The 23,921-nt window shown below is 53.0% G+C and overlaps 1 protein-coding gene across 2 annotated transcripts in view; it reads right to left on the bottom strand.

Moving 5' to 3' along the window:
- Window positions 1–23,921, bottom strand: part of LINGO1 (leucine rich repeat and Ig domain containing 1) — a 226,098-nt gene that overhangs the window by 76,052 nt on the left and 126,125 nt on the right. For both annotated transcript variants that reach the window (XM_049852559.1, XM_049852558.1), the window contains one exon: window positions 6,732–6,913. The gene's annotated coding sequence lies outside the window, so the exon portion shown is untranslated. The remainder of the gene's footprint in view (window positions 1–6,731; window positions 6,914–23,921) is intronic.

Below are 23,921 nucleotides of genomic sequence, written 5' to 3'. Positions count from 1 at the left end.
CGTTGTCCAGTGGAAAATGGAAGTTGCAGAGGAATGTGCATAAGATGATTCCATTTAAAAAAAAATAAATACACAGTAAATATGTTTGCAGAGGCACAGAAAAAGTTCACACCAGACCAACAACAGTGTGACCCTGGCAGAGTGAGATTTAAGGGCAGAGAAGGAACTTTCCTACTTTACAGGATATACTTCTATATTATCTTATTTGTTTGCAATGAATAAATATTGCTTTTATGGTTAAAAAAAAAAAAAACGGTAAACAAAAATACCCCATTCCATGGCCCCTCACAGCCTGTAAGACAGAATTCTAGAACAAAGCCCTCGTGCACCACCTAGCCTCAGCTCTCCCCTCATCCCATTCTTACCTTAAATCTAGACACCCCCCCCCCCCAGTTACCTTGGATGTCCCCAAACTGCCTACAGGCCTTTGCCTGTGTGATTCCCTCTTCCCGAAATGTCCTCTCCTGCCTTGTGAGCCTCATCTTTCAAGTTTCCATTCACGTGTCACTACCTTCTGGTAACTTCCTCCGAACACTGCCTATACACCTTGCCTTCACAGGTCAATGGCTCTGGGTAACCACAGTGACAGCCAACACTTAAGAAGCACACACTGTGTGTCAGGACCTGTGCTATGCACTTTATGTCTTATTAACACCTTTAATCCTCATAGCAACCCTATGAGGTAGGCTTTGTTATTGCCTCATTTTACAGATGAGGAAACTGAGACACAGAGAGGTTGTGCAACTTGCTCAAGGTCACACAGCCAGTCATTAGCAGAGCCAGTGAGTAGACTCACACAGAGCACCCTGTGCAGGCCTGCATGAGCGCTCAGCACACCAGTCTGGAAACTCTTACTCTTGATACTTTCTGGGCTCCAAGACTTGCCTGTGAGCCCTAAGGGTGGTGTTTGCCTTGTTCCTGCCCCCAGAGCCTAGGCCAGTGCCCTGTGAATGGCAGGAGTGTGCCCAGGGAAGTTGGCTGGGGCTAGAAGGGAGCCTCCACCCCCATCCCACCCAGCCAGGCCTAAAACAGATGGCCTGGGCTTGTCTCCTCAGGGGCCTGGGGCAGGTAGGTGTGGTGGCTGGGACCAGCCCTGTGAGGGGACCAGTTGGCCCAGGACTGTGAGAAGAAGCAGCAGGAGAGGAAAGGGATGGATTTGAGGAGGTACGGCCCCTTCTCAGATAAGCGCCCAACCACCTCCTGTGTGCCATGCCCTCCTGGAAACCAGCTGGGGAAGTTGGGGGTGAAGAGACAACCCTAGCCTCCACAGAGCTGTCAAGTCAGACACAGAGAAGCCAGGAACCCATGAGAGGGACAGGCAAAGAGCTCAGAGGAGGGAGGCCCCGCCTCTGTTGGCTGAGGGCAGACAGGGGGTCAGGGGGTCTTCATGAAGGAAGTAGCATTGGGGATGAGCCCAGGAGGATGAAGAGGATTTGGGCAGGTAGAGTTGGAGAACAGGAACTCCAGGGGGTGGGACCAGCTTGAGCAAGGGCCTGGAGGTGGAGATGTGTGGGGAGTATGAGGGGAAGAGTCATTGGCTTTAGCTGGGGAATAAGACAAGTAGGGAAGCAGCAGGGGTACAGCAGGGAGGGCATGCTGGGGCCCTGGAGAGAGAAGAAGGGAGAAGGAGCCGTCTGCAGGCAAGAAGGGGTGATCGTGTAGGGGTGGCTAGGGCCAAGGAACTGGGTTTAGCAGGCCCAGCAGCAGAACCTTGGTTCCCTCACCTGCAGATAATAACTCAACTTCCTAGACTGTTGAGAGGATTAAACTTGAAAGTGGTTATACAATGCCTGGAATGAGGAAGGGGTGGACATGTCTAGGGAGGCTCTCCGGGGTTGTCTGCGGGTGTAGTGTGAGCCTGTGTGTGCATAGGCTCCTCAAAACCACTCATCCCAGGGAAAGGATGCAAACAAACACAATCCTTGTGCTTACAGTACAAACTCAAGGTAATGTGATTTCAGACTCTTCACCTAAAGAGACATGGAAGAGAGGGCCCCCATGATCTTGCCCCCCTCAGGGCCTCAGTTGCCCCATTTGGGCAATGAGCAGCTGGCTGGGTAGCCTTTCCAACCTAGTTATTCAGAAAGGGCTGGGCCATGGAAGAGGGAAATGGGGTGGGGTCCGGAGAAGAAGGGGAATGGGTGGGATGAAGGAAGTGGAAGACCCTCCTTCCTGGGGCTGGCTCCAATCCCTGAGCCCCTCAGGCCCCTGGAACTGGCCTGTGGGCAGAGGCCTCGGCCCCATACCCCATTCCCTGCCTGGTCAAGGCCCTCTTTACTCCCCCACTCCTAGGACCCCAGCTGCAGCTCTCGCCCCCGCCCCCACCCCTGGATGCCAGCCTCAGCCCCCAGGCTGTGTTCACTGGATGGGGGTGGAGGAGTGGTAGGAAGAGAAGCCCCACCACCCAGAACAAGCTGCCTTCCAGAAGCATCAGTGTGCAGACCTGGCGGCTGGCAAGGCCAAAAGCACATCCAGTCCGGCTACCGCAAGCTGAGCAGCAGGAGGCAGATCCCTGTACCTCTCCCTTGAAATGGATAAAAATGCCTTCCTTGTAAGTTATCATTATCAGCCCAGTGCCCGTGACATGACCAACCCTCCAGACATGTGAGTCCCTTGGGGGGTCACAGCCAGTTCTTAGGGGGGACACACTCACCCGAGGTCCCCTGTGTCCTCCCATCGTTGCCATCCTCCCCATCTCTTACTGGGACCCCACCTGGGCTTCTTCACTGGCACCCTGCCTCCAGCGCCACCCACTCCCACCTGTGACCAGAGGAACATGCTAATGTAGCTCCACGGGCTCCCCCAGCCCCTGGTCCCCCCACCTCCACTCTGATCACTTAGTACATGTTTGCTCATTGCCTCCCTCAACAGCTCCACAGGCAGACCATGTCTGGTTCATCTCAGCCATTCCAGAGCCTAGCTCGGAGCCTGACACAGGAGTCCTGCCCACAGGCAGCAGAGCTGGCACGGGCCGAATCTAAAGTAGCAGAGATGGGCAAAGGGAGCCATTCACCTCTCCCACCCTGGTACCTGTTTCTTTGTTGGCATAGCCATGACAAGGCTGGCTCAGTGTGGGTCCAGGGTCAGGGCTCACTGTGGGGCTGGGATCGAGGGTCAGCTTGTCCAGGATTAGGGCGCAGTGTGGGGCTAGGATCAGGGCTCAGTGTAGGAGCTTCTCTAGCCCCGACCATGAAGGGCTCAGGCCCCTCCTCTCCTTATCCACTGCCTTGAAGGCAACAGATCCTACCCCTGGGGTGCTGAGTCCTGTCTTCAGGGTCCCCACTATGCCCAAGTTCTACCCTGGAAGGCCAGTTCTATGCTCCACCCCAGACAGCTTTCCGGGGATTCCAGATTGCTATTGGCCCAGCCACTGTTATTGGCCCAGCCACCGCTTGATCCCTGCAGAGGTAGCTCGGGGGGGAGCTGTTTTCTTGCATCTCCACCTGGCCTTAGGGAACACAGCAAGGACAGCCAGGCTTCTGGAGTGGATACTTTCCCAAGCCAAAGACAAGAAGTGGTTCGTGGATTATTTCAGATTTTTCGATTATCTACTCCACTGCCCCCATTCCATTAGCTCAAATGATGCAGTGCCAATGGCGGTAAACCCAGGTCTGGCTGAACATGTAGGTGAAGGTGTTGGCTGGCCCTCTGCAGTGAGATGTGCTACCCAAAATACCTCCTCCTGTCACAGGGCCTGAAGACCATCCTTTGGTGCTCCTTGCCTATAAATCACCCTTTGTTGACCCTCCTCTCTGAAGCCCCCATCCTGGCCTGTCACAGCTCCCCCTCCCCTCCCAGGGAGTTTGCACAGTGATTCACCCACCCTCACCTCACCCCCCTTCAGTTTTCAGCTCCCTGAAGGGGGGACTTCTGGATGCCTGGGCCACTGGTAACTCAGGTCACCCAGGCCTGGCACTCGCAGGGGCTCAGAACAGGAGCTGAATCAGAGATTGGCCTGAGCGGGCATCAGATATAAGCTTACTTCTGCAGAGGGCAGGGCCAAGGCAGGAGACTGCGCTGCCCCTCCAGCCCCCTTCCCCTGCCAGGCCCTCACTGTCTCCACCCGCTACTCTCAAGCACAGGGTCAAGTTGGTTTGCTGGCAATACACATGGTTCTCATTTTAATTAATTAAAGAAAAATCTAATCACTGCATTAAACTTCTCATTACTCCACTTGAATACCCGTTAAGTAAATTTAATTACCAGAGGATTGGGTTTCCCAGCCTCTTTCATTAGCTTCTGATAAGATGGGGAGGGGAGGGAAGGCGTGGAAAGCAGAACAATGCCACTTCAGCCCAAGGAGGGCACGGCAGGCCTGTACCTGGGCCACCATGGTCAGCCTTTGGCATCTGCCCAGGGACAGGCTCAGCCCGGGGCCTGGGAGGCACCCTTCTACCTGAGCTGCTCATAGGAAGGGGGAGGCCTAGCATTTGGCTGCAGTCAGCACTGACTGCTTCATTTACCGCCACTCTTGGTTATTCACACTCTGTCTCCTTCCAAGAGTTTGAGGCTGCTGACAGTAATACAAGCAGCACAAACTGAAAAAATAAGAGAAGGAATCAGGACAAGGAGAAAATGAGGGAGAAGAAGATGAAGCCAGAGGCAAGGCTATCAAGAAACTGCATGCTACAGCATCCTGAGTACTCCTCAGAAATGGGTCATAAACTGGTTATGAGTTTCCAAGCAGCCAAGGCAAAGAGGGCAACACACTTTGGCACTGACACAGTAACCAACAGAGTGGTCATAAGGAAATGCAGAAGGAGGACTGGACAGGGAGCAAGAGACTGGGTTCTAGTCCTGGCTTTGCCTGACTGGGGCAGGTCTTTACTGCACACTGGGCCTTGGTCTTTCCACATGTAAAGAGTAGAGCTGGAGGATGGACCAAGGGAGATAACCACTGGCTGGAGCAGTCAAGAGAGGCTCACTGGAGGAGGGAGCTAAACTGTGCCTTGATAAACAGGATGGGCATCACAAGTAGGGAGAACTACATGGCTAAGGCTTAGGTGAGAGAAGAGGAACCACTACAGGGAGAAGAAGCAGTGGGCAGGGGGCAGGTGAGGGGCAATGAATAGTGATGTTCAGACATGGCTGAGAGCAGTGTAGGCCCTCCAAGGGCCCTCACATCTGAGCAGTCAGGAGACCATCTACTCTGCCTTCACACCAGGCCCCCATAGGTACCGTCCTTGGCTGGGGCCACCCCTTTCAGAGCCCACACTCTTCCCCCAGCCTCTCTCCTAGGCCAAGCTGGAACATTTGGGAGGGAAGAAGTCTTGCCTGAAGTTGATCCAAAGGAGGGGACCAAGAGTCCACCCAGCCACCAAACCCCAGGCTGGGTGACCCAGCTCCCCACGGCAGAGGCTACTGGCACTGTTGGTGGGGGCAGGAGGAGTAAAAGCCAGAAGAGGCAGCAGAAGTAAACCCGGGGCCTCCACCTCCCTGTACTGATTGGTGCCTCGCCCAGATGCCCGGTACAACCAGTGCACCCAGCATCCTCCACTGCTGCAGCTCATTGCTGCCCTCTTCTCCAAAGAATTGCCCTCTGCAAATGGGGACTCCCTTGCCTGAGCAGTATAGGTCCCCCAGTAGCTGACTGATACAGGAGTACAAAAGCCCGGGCCCTTGTCTGGGCGGATAATTCTGTGGTATGAATGTTGCTCCAGAGCCCCCTGGGCCAGGCCAAGGCTAGACTGTATCTGAGGCCATGTCCTCACTGGGCTCTCGTTCCAGCCTATCCTCTCCTTCTGAGAGTCCACACTCAATAAATCACAGGTACTCAAATCCCTGCCTCAGGCTCTGCTTCTAGGGAACCCGACCTCTGATACACCCTCTGCAGCTCCTTCCAGGACTGGAGGGCATGGGGGTGCCCCAAACGCCCTGGGAAGGGAAGCAGGAAGGGGAAGAGAACAAGGGTTCACTGAACACCTGCTAGACAGAGTGCTCTCCATACATCATCTCAGGTAGTTCTTATAGCACCCTACCAGGCGAGGTTCATTATCAGGTAAGGAAACTAAGGCTCAGAGATGCATAGGGATTTGCCCAAGGACACACAGCCCATCCATATCCATCGGGGGCTGGTCTCAAGCTGTCCAACCCGGGCAGACACCATCTATAATGACTATTTGTTATTTGCCTCCCCCAGTTGGAAGGGGTGTCTCATTTCTCCTGCCAGTAGGATTCTAAGCTTCCACGGGGAAGCACCTTCTCTCACTCCCAGTCTCACGGGAAATAGCTCATCTGTGTTTCCAAGCCTTTGGGTAGACTCAGTGAAAGGTTCAGGATGTTCCAAATCCTGCCAATAGGGCCAAGAGACTCAAATCTATAACTTTTATTTGTTCTATCAGGAAAGCAGATTTTGTCTCCCCTCATCCCTGGATTTGAACCTGGAAGCACGGTGCCCCGGAAACTGCTCATAGCTGTCTTGTGACCATGTTGTCAGGGATATCTACTTGCTGTGGAGCCATCATCAAAGAAGAGAAAGGAATACAGGCAGAAACCAAGTCCTGGCCACAATGGACCGCTGGATTGAGCCTCACCTTAAGTCAATACTACCCCTGGACCTTTCAGCTAGATGAGCCGAAAACTTCATTCTATTGAAATAGGTCTTCTACTACCTGCAATCAAAAGATCCGACAGATACAGTGCCCAGAAAGGTATTCTTCCTGTTCCCAGAGACCAAAAAGGCTCGGGCATCTCCAGGAGCCAGAAGTAGGCAGGGTGGGGATGCCACCTACCGTGACTGCTGCTGTTCTCCACTGAGTCTCAATGCTTGAGGAGTGCCCTCAGCCAGGTCAACGTGAAGAGCAGGCTTGGGAGCTGGTGAGGGTGGGCTGGACAGGGCCAGAGCCCTGGAGATGCAGGTGGAGGCTGTATGGCCCCTCAGACTCAAGGTAGGCAGGACATGGCTCCAGGATCCCTAGAAAACGGAAGAGATGAGAGTCAGCAGTGGAGTTCTTATGGGGGAAGAGGGGCACTTGGGCATAGGAGGTAGGGTAGACACCTCGGGAAAGGCGAGGTCAAAGTCAGCCAAGTTTTCCCATTCTTAGGCATATACCCAAACAATTTAAAAGCTGGGATTCAAACAGATAGATATGTACTAATGTTTATTACAGCACTATTCACAATAGCCAAAAGGTAGAAACAACCCAAGTGGCCATCCACACATGAATGGATCAACAAAATGTGATACAGCCATAGAATGGAATAAAAAATGGAATATTCCTCAGTAGTAGAGAAAAACGAAATTCTAATACCTGCTACGACATGGATGAACCTTGAAAACATTTTGCTGAGTTAAATAAGTCAGACCAAAAAAGGTAAATATTGTAGGATTCCATTTACATGAAAGATCTAGAACATGCAAATGCATAGAGATGAAAGTTGATTAGTGGCTACCAGGTGCTGGGGGGAGGGGAAATGGTGAGTGCTGAGCTTCTGTTTAGGGGTGAAAACGTTTCAAAGTGGACAGTAGTGATGGGTGCACCACACGGTCAATGTTATTAACCGCTCTGAGTTGTACACTTAAAAATGGTTAAAATAGCCAATGTTTTGTTTTATATGTTTTATCACAATACAATAAAATTTAAAGGTCAGGGAAGTTTCTCTTTGCTTCTCCATACCTTGAGTCTTGTATCTCCCACTTACTGGCCCCTGTCTCAGGCACCTCCAGGTACAGGAAAGCATCTGCAGGCTGTCCTCCCTCAGAGAGCTCAGAGAGAAGGGGAGAGCTCAGGGGACGAGTATAGCCAGAAGGTGTGTGCTGCCCCAGGGTGGGCAGGGCCAGCTGTATGGGCAAGTACAGTGGACTCATTTCTCAGGATTCCTCTCCCAGAACTAGACTTGGGGCCTGAGGCAGCCAGAGCAGCGCAAAGTTGAGCAAGACAGACACCTCCGTTGAGCTCTAGTTTAGACTTCTAAAAAAATTCCTAAGAAGGACAATCCTCAACCCAGCAGGAATGAACGGTGGTGTTCAGACAGGGGCTGAGATCAGCGAAGGCCCTCCAGGTGCCCTCACATCTGAGAAATCAGGAGACTACCTGCTCTGCCTTCACACCAGGCCTCCAGGGGCACCGTCCTTGCAGGGCCACCCCTTGCAGAGCCCACATCCTTCCTCCAGCCTGTCTCCTAGGCCAAGCTGGAACATTTGGGAGGGAAACCAGGAGGAGATATTTCAGACTCAGGATACTTTCAGAGGTCCTGGCCTTTTGAAAGTCACTAAACCTCTTTAGGCTTCTAATTAATCCTCTGAGCTAAGGGCTATGTGCTATCCTGGCTTCATAAAACAGCACAGTGACAGAGATCCTGAATCGGAGTACACCAGGATCTAGAAATGCCTCTAGGACACTGCTGTCCAACTGAACTTTCTGCAATGATGGAAATGCTCTATATCTGTATTGTCCAATATGGTAGCCACATGTGGATACTGCAATGTAGATAGTATGACTGTTTTATATAATGTTAATTTAAATTTAAATCTAAATAGCTACACATGGCTAGTGGCTACCATGTTAGACAGCACAGCTCTGGACCAACCCCTGCCCACCCCACGGCCACAGTACACAAAGAAAACTGAGGTCCAGAGAGGAGAAGGGACTTGTCCAAGGTCACACAACAGGAGAGTAAGAAAGACAAAACCAGAGCCCAGTTCCTCCAACTCCTAGTCCTAACCCTCAAGGCACCCACTGCCTTTCCCATGCTGGCCTGATTTTCCCCATCATGCTTGGCAGTGTCACACAAATGCCCTGCCTTCCCATCATGCTCAGCACTGCCACACAGATGCCCTGCTTTCCCACCATGCTTAGCACTGCCACACTGAGTGTCCTGTTGCCCAGCTACCAATGCTGCCACTCATGATGGAGGGTGTCAGGTAGTCCGTGAAGGGAGCTACCTTTCCCAGTCACTGCTGCTGGCCCATCCCTCAGCCTCTTTGGCAAAGCAGCCTCAACGAATGTCCCTGAGATTGCCTGGGGAAATCATAGATCAGAGGGAAAGCACTCTGAGCACAGAGCTGTTCCCTGCAGGGTTATTTATTACAGCCAGACTCCGGAAGCTCCCTAAATGTTGCACAGCAGAGATGACAGAATGAATCATGGCATCTCTGCTCAATGGAATAGTACGTAGCCTTTAAAAATGATAAACACAGAGATTAGGTAGCAATGTGGAACCATGTTTACCTAACAATATTGAGTAAGAAAACAGATGAGGGTGCAGGCTGGATTGCAGGGTGTCCAGGGCTCTGTGCTCATTGTGCCCATTAATATCCATTACCTGACCTGCACTGCAGCATCGTCAGTTCCAGATGACACCCTCATTTGACAGATGGAGGAGCTGAGGCTTAGCAAGGCCACGTACACACTCCTGGTTACATGGGGAGTAAGGGCAGAGCCAGGACTTGAACTCTTGATTTTCAACTCTAAGGGCATTTAAGGGCAGACTTTCACAGCTGCCTCTTTGTGCCCCAGTGGTGGCATTTTGGGTGCCCTTTCCTTTCTATTTATTTATTCATTTTATTTAACAAACACATAGCGCTAACTAAATGCCAGGCAGCATTGCAAGTGCTTTACAAACATGAACTCATATAATCTACACAACTCTGTGGGGGAGAGATTATTGTTACCCTTATTTTTCAGATGAGGAACCTGAGGCACAGCTCTCACCTGAGGGCAAGAGCTACATCTATTGGCCCAGTGTTCCACAAGGTTCTAGTATTGTTTCCACAGGAAAAGGGCAAGGGCGCAGGAAGGGAGCAGTTCATGGGTGTGTCGTTTTTCTTTTTTTTAATTTCAGGGAAATGTTTTTATAGCGATGGAAAGAAAAAGTTCAAGAAATAAATTAAATGTATCAAAGAAAAGTTCTTGAAAACAGAAACATCAGGGAAAAAAAAAAAAGAAAAAAACCTGTTGCCATCGAGCCTATTCCGACACTATAGGACAGAGTAGAACTGTCCCTTGGGGTTTCCAAGGAGCAGACGGTGGATTCAAATTGCTGACCTTTTGGCTAGCAGTTGAGTGCTTGACCCCTGCACCACCAGGGCTCCACATACACACACACACAAATTAAAGCTTATCGAATTGAAGCTACTGATGCATCCAAGAGACTGAGAGTGTAACCCACCTCCCAGCAGCAAAGTTCATGTCTCCGGCTTTTCTACCAATTTCCTGATCCCAAACCACTCTCTCCTGCCTGGGTGAGATCCTCACCTCCAAGGGCAGCAGGGGATCGGCCCAGTGTGGAGGAAGATTTCAATAAACACCTCCCACTCTCCTGGCACAGCGCAGCAGGCCGGCGGGCAGGCTACAGAGCCCCCTGCTGCCTGCTGTGCTCCGGCCCTTGACAAGAGCCACGGCGGTATCCTCTGCCTCCAGACCCAGTTGGCTCCATTCCACAGGTGGAGCAACTGAGGCCCAAAAGGTGACCTCACCAGAGGTCACACTGCTACTGAACAGGGAAATGTATGTTGTGCGCACACATGTGCACACGCATGCCCACCTGTACACACTTCTCCAAGCATGAAATACTCCAGGTCCAGGAACCTCCCCTGCAAACCTACCATTAGTAAAAGGACAGGTGAGCCCCAGTTTACATTTGGTCTTTTCCCTTCTGATTTATTTTTCACACAAACACACACACACAGACACATTATTATATCACAAACTGCTGCTACACTCCCAGTTGTATAATCCGCTATTTCTTCTTTACATGTTTCTGTGTTATCATTCATTCATTCACCAAAATACATATCAAGCACTTACTATACACCAGGCATGCTCCAGGTGGGGCAGATTCAGTGGGGAACAAGACAGACAAGATGGGTGCTCTCATGGGAACAGGGGACAGATAATAAGCAAATAAATAAGCAAGATAATTCCAGAGAGTGACAAGTGCTCCAGCCTGGGGTAGGGCTGGAGGGTTACTCTAGCTAGGGCATCAGGGAAGGTCCTTCTGAAGAGGCCATGCCAGGATTTACATCTGAATGGTAAGAAATCAGTCACTCTGAGAGCAGAAGGAGAAGAGCCTAGAGCAGAGGTGGAAAGACCTGATGGTTCTGAGGAGCAGCAGGCAGGCCTGGCACCCAGTATGAGGTGAGCCAGGTGGCAGCAAGGGTGGCGAACGAGACTGCAGAGGGAGTCTAGGCCTCTGGGCCACGACACGGATTTGCATTCCATCCCACAATGAACAAACAAAAAACCCAAACCAGCTGCCGTCAGGTCACTTCCAATTCATGGTGACCCCACGTGCTTCAGAGTAGAATTGCGCACCATAGGATTTTCTTGGCTGTAATCTTTGTGGAAACAGATCACCAGGCCTTTCTTCCACAGCACTGTTGGATGGGTTCCAACCACCAACCTTTGGTCAGTAGTCGAGTTCTTAACCATTTGCACCACCTAGGGACTCCCTCCCAAGCACCATGGAAAGTTACAGAGGGTTTTAACCCAGGAAGAGGTAGGATGTTTTCTTCATTGTTATAAGTTCCTTCGGGCTGTAGGCTGCAGTGTGGAAACTGGACTGAAAGGGAGCAGGCAAAGAAGTAGGAAGACCAGTGAGTCTGTTGTCACAGTTGCCCAAGGACAAGGAGATGGGGGCTCAGTCAGGGTGACGGCACAGAGATGGAGGGAATGGACAGATTCAGGGTATAGGTTGTAGCAGAACCAGCAGCACTTGGCTGATGAGTTGGATGTGAGGGGGTGGAGGGAGGAAAGAGAAGGGAATCGAGGATGAGTCCTAGATCTTCTAACCAGACGTGCACTGCCTTTACAACCAGACCAAAAAAGATGAATTAAAAATAACTATTAAAAAACAACACAGCAGATGAGCCACCCATGGAGACTCCCACTCCGTCTGATTGAGTCTCACATCTCCTGGGGGTGCAGCTTGCTTCCTGGCACCCCTGCTCTGTGCCCTGGTCCTGTGCCTGGCATGAAGGGGAGGGGCAGAAATTGGGTCTTGCTGTCAGGTTGATGGAGATAAGACTGTCCAAAAAGACAGAACGGGAGAGGGTGCAGGAGGGCTGGCCCCCAGTGCACACTTGTTGAAGGAATGTGCTGGCTCAAGTGTGAGAAGTTACGGAAAGGAGCAAGGGGCCGGGGTAAGGGAGAAGCAGCTAGGAAAAGCATGAGTTTGGTGGTGAGAACATCTGGGGTTTGAGTCACAGCTCTGCCCCTTGCTAGGTGTGGGACCCCCAGGTAAGTTATTTCACTCCCCAAGCCTCAGTTTCCTCATCTTTAAAGTGGCAAGCACAATCCCTCCCACACAGATTCAATGAAATGGTGTCAAGAATTGGCATTTATAAATATTAGTACTCTTCTTCTGTTGCTTTCAAAAAGTAGCTTAAGAAGGCAATTTGGCCTTAGGCTGGTAAGCTTCATATCCAATGTAATCAAAATTCTAGAAGAAATACAGAACAATATGAAAGACTCTGGTGAGCTTAAGGAACTCACATGGGCTCACTGCCAATGAATCTGACAGGAATAACTGATGCCCTCTCCTGGCTATCCAAGAATGACATGCACTCCAGATAGCCACAAGGCAAAGCACTTATGACATTCTTGTAAACCAGACAGAAAACTAAGGGCTGGGTGGTTCAATCATTAGCTAATTAGCTATGCCAAAGAAAGTGACAAGTGGATCAGATCGGCCCCTCTGGGGTGGATTCTCACTGGCACTGGGGAGGCCTGATCCTTAGCCCTGCCCAGCACAACATTTCTGGTGGAGACTAGGATAGAGCCTTGAAGGTAGGTCCAGCCTGGGAGGGGTCAATTAGCAAGGCAGGGTGCTCTGTACAAAGCCCTCCAATTGCCCAATGAATCAATCAAAACAGACAAGAGAGAATTACTAGAACATGGGTGAGTCTTGCGTATAACTCCAAGAATAGCCACGGTCTCTGTGGAAGCTTTGAGAATCACCTGGTGGCCCTGAACCCACCTGGAGCCAGCCACTCCAGCCCTTGAGAAGGCACGGTCACCTCCCGAGAGTCATGTCCTGTCACCAATGTCAGAAGGTCTTGGATAGGGTGGGCTCCACTTAGAGGGGCCTCATCAGGAAGAGGCAGGCCTGAGACCCATGTCCCCTGGAGAAGCCTCAGAGGACTGGTCAGGTCTTCAGGTCCCTGACAAAAAGGCTTGGCATTTATGGCCCCAGAAATCAGAGCTACTCCCAGTGAGTAAAGATTTCAGGGAGCTAGGTCTCTGTTCATAATGATGAGTAGTGAGGTCCCTGACTCTGGAGGCATGCAAGCAGAGGTCTGGAGACCATGTATGTTGGGCAGGGATTTGCACTAAATGGAGAGGTTGCTTTCTGCTATGGGTTTCTTTAATTCCATCAATACAAACTGGGCTAGATTGTGTGGGTCAAAGTCAGTGTTACAGGGAGTCAAGAAAAGGCAAGGTAAGACCTTAACAATAGTTACCCTTACACTGTGGATTACAGAATGTTCCCATCAATTCTCTCACCCGGTCCTCGGCCCATCCTGTGAGTCAGATAGGGCAGAATGATTAACGCCATTGAGCAGGTGGGCAAACTGGGTCCCAGAGAGGGGAACGGATCAGCCTAAGGTCCCACAGCACATCAGCCTCAGACTTCTCCATGGTCTCGCACCACAGGACCTTCCCCCAGAGGTCATCCCTATGACCCCTGCTCCAGAAGGAACAGAAATCCCTCCCCCACCCCTAGGCTTTCCAGAGCCTCCCTCCATTCTTCCAGTCTCGGTGCCTCCCTCCACCCCAAGATTCCCCACCCCTGTGTACCACTGGTCCATTAGCCCATCCCCCCTGGAAATCCAGGAGGGGGATCCCAGGCCAGAGGCTTCTCTTTTCAGGTTACACAGCCCAGCTCTTCCACCTCTCCCTCCTTCCCCTGGTAGTCTCAACACACTCCCTCAGTCAGTCCCTTCAAACCAAACACGGAAGCCAACACTAGGCATTGCCCCAGAAATGGGCTCAATGAGAAGGGTCCGCCACTCCCTATCTGATTGCTGCCCCTCATGCCTACACAGGCAGCTTGTGCCCAGCACCACCCCTGACCATCTTTTCTCTTCCTGGCCAGAGGAAGGTGGAGAAAGGGCACTGGGCAGGGGCAGTAGGTCTCCCTTCGGGGCCTGGGACTTTGAGGTGGGGATGCTGCGTTCACTGGCCCCACCACACACCGCCTCACACACATTGAGCCCTCAGAAAAACCTTGGGAGCGGAGTGGCAGCATCCTCACTTTACAGGTAAAGAAATGAAGGCTTGGAGAGATTAAGGAACTGGACCAAATTCAAAACATAAAATTGAACAGAAACAGCTTATAAGTGCTGGAGCTGGGATTCGAACCCAGGACTGACTGATTCCAAATATCCAGTGCTTTCCAATGTTCCCTGTTGCCTCCAGAGAAGTGCAAGGAAGCTCAAATGGTAGCCTGGTGAGCAGATGAAAAGATGGGGGCAGGGGGAGGGGGAGAGAAAGGAAGGACAAAGAAATAGAGCAGCAAGGACAGACAAACAGACAAGTGTACCCTCAAAGGGGCCAGAAGGAGGCAGCTCTGAAAGCTGCCCTCTAGATCAATGAAAGGTCCTCAAGTGTCACCCCTGCAGCCACCTGCTCCTGAGATCTGGCCACACACCAGCAAATGTTCCCTGGGTCCATCCCTCAGGTGAAGCCACCTGCCCTGGTGAGGGTGCCAGGCTGGCCTGGGGCAGAGAGGTAGGCAAAGAGAGTATAGGGGCCAGCTCTGACCATGGGCAAGGCCATCTGCCCAGCCTTCAACTGCTCAGGCTCGGTCAGAGGACCCAGCAGCCAGGCTGCCCCAGGCGGGACGCACAGCCAACCCTGCGCCGAGCAAGTGGTCTGGGTGCGCCGGGCGTTCCCACGCCTGGCTGGCAGTGGAGCATAAACAGCCCGTCCCCGGAGCATGCTGGGTTTAAGCAACTGCCTCTCGACTGAATATTTAAGAAGTATCTTTTTTTTTTTTTTTTTTTTAAAGAAAGAGAGAAGGAGGGAGGAAGCTAGCCAAGCAGGAGGAGGGACAGAGGGAAGGAGAAACCTACCCCATCGTTGCTGTCAAGGTCAAGGTCACGGGCACCGGCACCGGCACAGGACGAGTGCACACAAGGAGCCTTTAATCTGGAAGTTCAGGCCAGGAAACTAAACGCTTGAAGCAGGAGTACATTACTGCCCTGAATGATTTGTCGGCTTCTATTAGGCTAAATATCTCTGTATAAAGGGGAATTATCCTCTGAAAAGGCAAACTGCCGCCCTCTCCAGGGAGGGGGGACGGCGGGAACCTCTCATCATGAGTGCTCTCCCACAGGGTGGGGGGGGCTGGGAGAGAACACGACCAACTTGGAAAGCCAGCCCCCCATCCCACACCCCTCCCAGCAAAGTCATAGTCAGCAGCTGCTGTGAGGCTGTGGTGGGTGCCAGCCTCCCTCCTCCTCCCAGCCCCCCAAGACTCTCCCCCAACTCCCTTCTCTTAGGAGTCTGAAAAGACGCCAGATCTGAGGTCAAGGCCTGACAGTGCCACTGGCCAGCTGGATGACCCTGAGCAAGTCCCTGAGCCTCTTCCAGCCTCTGTTTCCCCATCTTTTGGATGGAGCTAATAACACCCACAGAAGGCTGGTTGAGACGGAGTGCGGGAGAGACTGGCACAGAGCCCAGCACAGAGTGGGTGCCCAGGACGACTTTGCTCACACCACTCTGCCCACTGGTGAGGACCTCTCCCATCCTCCTCCTCCTCACTGGCCCACCCAGGGCACTCCACCTCCTCCAGGAAACACTCCTTGATGCTCACCCATGAGTATCTCCCATCTTGGACACCTACACCCCAAACTCCACCTTCTGGGCCCTCCCCTATCTCTAGTAGTATGTGTGTTCCAGCCTTAGGAGCTCCCTGTGAACGCACCTCATCCCCTCCCTGACCCTCCCCACCCACTCACCCAGGACTGGGCACCCAGGAATCCCTGCATAGAGTTGCTGATGGGAAGGCAGGGGCTGAGATGGTCGCACTTTAAGCACCAGTTGGGTCCACTGAGGGCGACACTCTTGGAAGGCAGTCAGCACCAGGGAAGCCAGGCCAGGTAGCCAGAGATCCCAGGACACAGATCTGTGAGAGCAGGGTGGCAGTCAGATCATCAACAGGACTGGCCAGGGCACAGGCAGGGCTGGGGCCAGTTCAGAGGAACACAGAGCTGGGCCTTAGTGCTGAGTCCCTGGCATAGGGCAGGGCAGGGCTAGAGCTGCTCAGGCCTGGAGTGTCCTGGGTCAGGAGTGGGCAGTGCTGACTTGTGTGTGGGGGGCAGAGTTAGACAGCTCTGGTTAGAGCAGGAAGAGGGCAGCTGGGCTAAGAGGCAGGTGGGGAGGTTCTGCAGACCCCAGTCTCTGCCCCTCGGGGCTCCCATGCCCTAGAACCTTACACAAGAATGGGGGCAGCAAGAAGGTAGCTCACATGCCTCCAGCTTGTAGTAAATCCCTGGACAGCTCAGGACCCCTCACTGCAGAGGCAGATTCTGGGCCAGGAGGGTCCTTCAGGGGGCAAGTCCAGGGCAAGATGCTTATAGCCCAGTGGGTCACACAGACAGAAGGCCATCCCAGTGCAGGTAGAGGTATGCTGAGCTACCCACCCCCCACAGTAGGCCCAATGGTCCAGGCTGGAGCTCTCACAGCCTGGGGGGCTGCCAGTTCATTCATTCATTCAGCAAATGCCCTCCAATGCTTTCTGTGAACCAGGCTTTGTTGTGGTTGTTGTTAGTTGCTACTCATGGCAACTCATGTGTGTTACAGTAGAACTGTTCCATAGGGTTTTCAAAGCTATGACCTTTTGGAAGTAGATCATCAGGTCTGTCTTCCGATGTGTCTCTGGGTGGTTTCGAACCGTCAACTTTTCGGCTAGTAGTTGAGTGTTTAACTGTTTGCATCACCCAGGTACTCTGAACCAGGCATTAATGGTACAAAAATGCTCAAGGCCCTGCCTCAGGGAGCTCACAGTCTAGTGAGGAGAGGGCGAGGGGTGGGGATGCGAGGGAGATAAGAGACAACAACAACCCAGGGGTTGTACGAGAGCAGGAAGCCCAAGGGGCTGTGGAAACATGGTGGGGGGCTTCTAACCCAGGGCTGTGGATCAGGAGAGGGGATTTTTGAAGGAGGTCTTGAAGGGAAAGAAGGAATGGGTTTGTGAGTAGTGCAGAAGGGCACTGCAGGCAGTGGGGGCTGCCTGTGCCATGGCCCAGTGGCACAGGTAACAGGGCCGGAGAGGCAAACAGTCTCGTTCCCTGGTGAGGGCCTGGTGTGTGCCACTTATCCCAAGAGCCATCAAGAACCTGGACAGTTTTAAATGGGAGTAACAGGGTCCAATTTGTGCTTTAGAAAGATCATTCCGGCTGCCACTGGGTAGAGGATGCCACCTGGGAGAAGACGAGAGGCAGTGAGCCAGGAGACTGAGGCCATGTCCAGGGGGAAGACACTGGGGCTTGGGGGGTGAGCAGAGGGATGGAGAGGAGGGAGCAGGTGCTAGAGTTATCTGGGAGGCAGAGTATATAGAGCGAGGGCAGCAGTTTAATACCTGCTGAGCACCATCAATGCCTATGTCTAAACAACACTGTCAAGCTTTTCAAAGCCCTTTAAAATCCATTATTGACTTTGATCTTCACAACACTCAGGTGAGGCAGGCAGGCCAGGAATTAGTTACCTACTTAGTTAATTAATTCAACATGCATTTGTGGAGGGCTCACTACGTTCCAGGCAGAGACCCATACAACAGAAGGGGAAACTGAGACCCAGAGATGCTGCCCAATTGTTCCACAGCCCCTGGGGCTGCACTGGGGCTGCTGTCGTCGCTATTTGTGAGAGGTGACACGGGGCATCTGCTGCAGCCCAAGAGACCATGGGTGACCTGGGAATGGCCACTGCTTTGGGGGACCTAGATGTCCTCAAGGGTGAGTAGGGATGGAAGCCAAACTACAGGGTGATATGGAGGTGAGGAGGGGTGGTGAGAGGACAGAGAACTTGGGGAGTTTGGTGGTAAAAGGAGGGGGAGGCTGAAGCTGGCAGGACCCTCAGGAAGGAGCTGAGGAAGGGAATACCTAATGACGATGGGAATGGAGTGAGCCTCTGCCCAGAGTGGATGCACCTCTTTTTCAAGGTCGCGGGGAGGGGAGCAGAGTGGGGCCACAGAGAAACTGTGAGGTGGAAGGTGGCCCATGCTTGGCTGAGGGCAATGGGCTACCCTATTGGCTGGAGGCTGGAAAGGGGTCAGGATGGGACGGGCACAGGTCAGAATGAGCAGGCCCAGCTGAGGGCATTTGGCAGGGCCAAGAGCTGGAGGGGTCAGGGTGGACAGGTCAGAAGGACCAGGAGTAGGGCTGGGCCCCTAAAGTGGCCCCTAAAGAAGCAGAGGTTGTGCAAGGGCTACAGAAGCTCAGTTTGCCCGCGCCCCAGTGGTTTAGAACACTGGTGCCAGGTACAGCCTACTACCTGCAGCTCTCCCTCCCTGTCTTCCATGGGCCAACCTCACCCACATGCCAGGCTCCAGAAGTTCTTGGGCTCTAAACAGGCAGGGTGGGTGGGAGGTCTGCGTCATCATGGAGGAGGGAAGAGAGGAGGGAGAAAAGCAGCACTGGTCATCTGCTGTGTCTCCTACACTGAAACTTCACAACAACACTGCGGGGTTATTATTCCCACTAGACAAATGAGGAGACTGAGGCTCCAGGGGATTATGTCCCTTGCCCAAGTTTACAGCTGGGAAATGGGGGAGCCAGGATTCACACCAAAGCTTGTCTGGCTCTCATTGACAAGGAGGTGCCGAAGGCTGAAAGGGCTCATGGGGCTGGAGTTGGGGGTGCATTTCAGTCACAATCAACAGGCCCAGGAAGGGTGTTTTGGGTGACCTCTGACTTCTCCCAGTGGCTGCTGATTGTCACGAGCCTAAGGTGGTTAGGGAGGGGGCATGTTGAAAAGATGAGGAGATGACCCTAAGAAGAAGTGGGAGACGATGGGGAGAGCTCTCCTTTTGTTTCCAGAGCCCTCTGCCACTCTTACTGTCCCACAAGCACCCACCTCCCTGGTGGGGTGGGGCACCCAGGAAATTTGATGTTGCCAACAGAGCCTGAGAAGAACCCCTACATGGGTGGGGGCGAGGGAGGTTAAAGAGAGACAAAAGCTCACCCTAGAGCCTGAACCTGGGCCACCTGTGGGCTGAAACTAGTGGAGGGTGCCAGGAAGGCCTGAGAGAACAGAGGTCACAGTGCCTGGAATCCTACCATTAGAACACCATGCCTTGGAGTCCTCATAGATGTTCACTTTCTATAAGGCTTTTGAGCCTGGAAGAGGCAATGCCTAGGAGTATTGGCAGTGGAGGCAGGACTCCAGCGTTCTGGTGCCTCTCCTCTAATAACACACTGTGTGCCTTGGCACATGTGTATCCTCCCTCTCTGGCCTTCAGTCACCCCATCTGAAACACGAGATGTCCAGGCCTACAGGTTGGGTAGAGATCCCTCAGATAAGCCACCTCTCCCAGTAGTGCCAAGGGGGCACGCCATGCTTCTGAGATTGGGCACCACGGATGACCTCAGGCCCCAGTCACCACCCTCCACACCAGGGTTTGGAGGGTTTCCCTCCTTCTGGTGCTGCTCCCATTTGAGGAGCTTCTCCTGTATGAGGCTGTGTGCTCAGCATGACCCTCCAGGCCTTACTTACTTCACCCTCTTAACAAGGCTGTGATACAGGCATCAAATGTTCCAATTTGTCAGGTGAGGAAACAGGCTCAGATACAAGAAGGGACATGCCAAGGCATCCAGGAGGAGCTAAGGACAAGCTCCATGGGAGGGGTTTGGTTCAGCACCCTGGACAGCTCCCCACCCCCACGCTGTGACCTGACCCCCGTTCTCAGAGAAGCCCTGGCTGCATCCTCTGACCACCACTCAACTGGCACCCTCCTCTTCCCCACGCCCTTAGTTATGCTTTTGCTATTTAAACCTCACCTGCTGGGCTCCTGGAATTCCTGTGATTCGTGCCACGCAGTACTGAGACCTGAACAAGGTCAGGTTTGCTCCCTTTTATTTCAGACTGAAATCTCATTCTCCCAACAGTTCCTTGAGGGTAGGGAACTCTCTCTCTCTCTCCCCCTTCTCTTTCTGCCACGATCCGGGCACACGGGCAGCAGATGGGGAGGTAGGGGTAGGGGTGGGGGTGAGGAGTGGGTGGGGGCAACCAGTGGAAACCCACTGGCTTTGGAATCAGACAGATGTGGGTGGGAATTGATCTGGGAAGCCCTAAACCATCACTTTACCTCCTTGAGCTTCTTATTTCTTGCCAGGGAAATGAGATAATCCTGTCCACCTCACAGGCCCGCTGGGATTTACATAACAGTGCAGACAAGCCATGGCAAGGAGCTGCTTTCTCTTCCTCATGCCCCTCCATGGCTACTGACCAGTCCTCAGTCCTCACTTCCTGGGACCTCACTCAAATTCTGAACCATTTCTTCCCATGAAATCTTCTAAATGACTCACAAATGGGATTCTTGCCACTGAGAAATGTCTCCAGTTGGGTGGAGGGTGGCCTTCTTCCCACCACTTCCTGGAAGTAAAGGAGGAAAATGCTTATAAGGGTGATAGCACGGGTGCTGGTAAGCACTCCGCAAGCCTCTCAAATCCGGGTCCACGATACCCGAAATGCCCACATTGGTGCTGCCACATTCCTTTACCTTGTAACAAAGGACAAAGCCCCATCCCTGGCCTTTTACAGGGCCCTGTAGACAGGCTCTGCCCTTTTCCCAGCCGTTTAAGGGCTGGACCTGCCTGCATTCCTTGGAACTTGGAGGAGGGGGCTCCTAGTCCATCCTCATTGCCAACTGGCACTCCCAGGGAGCTTCAGCCTGAGGGAGGCTGAACTCACAGCCCCCAATCTAGATGAAAAAGAGGAAAGAGGCTTCCATGGGGGGATCTAGGCGGGAAGAGAGCTCTGCAGAGGGCTCCTCTCTGCCACAAGGAAGAACACTGAGGGAGCCCAGAAAGGGAGAAAGGGTCAGAGTTTGAATCCTGTCTCCACCACTCAACTAGCTGGTGACTTCAGAAAGCCACTTTACCTGTCTGAGTTCTAGTTTCCTCATCTGTAAAATGGGGACAATAATACCCCCACCTCTCAGATGCCTGGTAGATAGCAAGCGCTAAAGAAACTGTAGATGTTATGATCAGGCTCCTGGCTAGGGATTTGGGCTTTTTCATGTCAAAGCCCAGAGTGAGTCACATCAGCCCTGGGCACTGGACAATCAGGGCCCATGGGGGAGATGAGCATGGGGAACTCAGAGAGATAGGAATGAGGCAGGGTCCCAGATCCGCCCAGCAGGCTCCACCTGAGAACCATGCTGAGCCCTGGCCCTGGTCACAGATTGAGCCCTGACCCTGGTCACAGGGCTCTGTCCCTGTACACACTGAGCCCTGACTCTAGTCACAGATTTAGTCCTGACCCTGTTCACACACTGAGCCCTGAACCTGGGCACACATTGAGCCCTGACCCTGGTCACACACTGAGTCCTGGCCCTGGTCACACATTGAGCCTTGACCTTAGTTACGGACTAACCCAGTCACCAGCCACTGTGACCAGCCCCCACAAGAGACAGATATCACAGTCTAGGCCCAAAGGGGGGCTACTGGGCTCCCATCTTCTTGTAGAAAAGCTGCTAGATTAACCTTCTATCATATGAACTGACTCATCCCTGTGGGCGGGGGCGGGAGCCTGTGGGTTCAGTGTGCTTTCCTCACCCCCTCGTCCCTCCTGTTCGCCAGTCCACACTCTCCCCACACCTCCTCCCTGTGCCACTGGCCTCTACCTGAAGATGCCCCACCACCCCATTTCACGTGCATCAGCCCAGCCTTGTGTTTTCTAAGCCTCTGACCAGTTTTGTTCACCAACCACAGCCCCCTAACTGGAGCTGTTGGGATGTTTTACCATTCCCGCCTCAGAAACTCAGAAAGGTAGAGAGTCTGGAATTCCTGAGGGGAAAAGACTTTAGGACTCATCCACTCCCAGAGTTTTCTGTCCAGATGGGGACACTGAGGTCCCTGGGAGATTAATGGCAGCCCCAAGACCCCTACCCTGGTCCAGGGCTCTTACTACCCAGCCCTATGGCTGCCCTCCTCCCAGTCTTCCACCCAGCCAGCAGAGGAGGGGCCCCTGTGGGTGGCAGAAGATCTCCACACCCCCCTCCCAAGTCCAGGAAGGCAGCAGGGGTGGCAGACCCACACACAGCCACCCTGTCCTGAGGCTCCTCTGCCCTCGGGAAGTCTCGACTTGGGGCTAATTTTAGACCTCTTCTCAGGCTGAATAATTGGAAAACATTTCTAGATCCTCCCTGGCATAATGGGGCCACGGGGCTGAGCTGTCCCCACCTCTTCAGGGCAATTAAGGCCTCCTGGTCAAGGGGCACTCCTGGCCCCGAGTAAAGATCAGGCTGGTGACAGTGGGAAAAGGACTTACCCACCCACGTCTGAAATCCCACCATTGATTTTCCCGTTGGGTAAAGCACTGTTTTTTCAAACATCAGACGGGGGGGAGTGGTCACCTCTGGAGACCAACAACTCTAGGTTCAGTCCTGGCTCTGAACACGGCCAGCTGTATGGATAGGAGCTTCAGATCCCTCATCTGTCAAATGCAGGTAATAACATGTCAACCATATGCTGGTTAGGTTATGACTAAGATCCTGATGCCCTTGCCACCTCCCCCGATGTGTCCCACAAACACTTCATCCTTCATGTTCCCCCCAAACCTGCTCCTCCTCCAGTGCTCCCTCCTCTGTGAAAGTCTCCACACCTACCCAAATGCCTAAGCCTGAAGATTGTGAGTCCCCATTACCTGCCCTCCCTCCCCCTCCCCCATCCAACCCAGCACAAATCCTAATCCTAATCCTAATCCTAATCCCAGTCTCCAATCCAACCTCCTCTCTTCACCTCTATCCCGGCCAGGCCCACCACTGCCCACTGGACCACCATGGAGCCACCCACCTCCCCTCCCAGCATTCTCGTGCCTCTTTACTCTCTTCTCCATATGGCATCCAGGGCAGTATTGTTGAGCCTCAATTAGGTTAGGTCACCTCCCTGCTTAAAATCCCCAGCAACCCACCCACCCTCCTCCCCACAGCCATAAGGCACTGCCTCGTCCAGCTCTGCCCACCTCCTCAGCCCCCACCTCCTCCATTCTCTTCCTCCCACCCTGTGAGTTTCCTTCCAACTCCTCCACACACCAAGGCTCCCTCAGGTGTGGAATGTTCTTCCCTCCTCCTTGCACACAGCTGGCTCTTCCTCGTCCATCTGATTATGGGATAAAAGTCACCTCCTCAGTGAAGCCCTCCCAGACTGCCCTGTCCCAGCAGGCCAGGAGCTTCTTCCCCCATCTCCACATTCTCTATTGTTCCTTTGAAGCACTTGTCACAATTTGCGATTATATGTTTTTTTGTTTGCTTACTTGTTTATTATATGTCTCCACCCTCACCTCAACAAAAACTGTGAGCTTCCCAAAGCAAAAGGCCACAGGTGCCTTGCTCACAGCTGTGTCCCCAGTGTGGAGCACAGTAACCTGGAACATAGTATGTACTCAATAAACAGGAACCCCACCCACCATGATATTCGTCGCTTAAGGGTACAACACAGCGCCCACCCTCCCTGTTTTCTCCATCCAGTCCCAGAAGCCATATCCGGAGTCCCAGGGAAGGCCTTGGCAGGCACAGACATGGCTCTGCCTGCCTGGCCAGTGTCCACGGCTGTGGCTATGCCAGAAAGCTACATAGATCTCCTGCAGGGGACGCTGCAGTGAGGGACTGAGCGGGGCAGGACCTGTGGCTGCTGGGACAGTGCCAGGCTCTGGGTGTTCTCACAGCAAATGGCCTCAGCAGGAAGTGGGCAGCGGGGATACTAGGAGGAACAGGATGTGCCCACGCCTTCTGATGCTCTAGAAAAAAAGAGACAG

The sequence above is a fragment of the Elephas maximus genome, chromosome 13 (genome assembly GCF_024166365.1).
Source record: "Elephas maximus indicus isolate mEleMax1 chromosome 13, mEleMax1 primary haplotype, whole genome shotgun sequence".
NCBI classification, from domain to species: domain Eukaryota; kingdom Metazoa; phylum Chordata; class Mammalia; order Proboscidea; family Elephantidae; genus Elephas; species Elephas maximus.
This window is presented reverse-complemented; position numbering and strand designations above follow the sequence as displayed.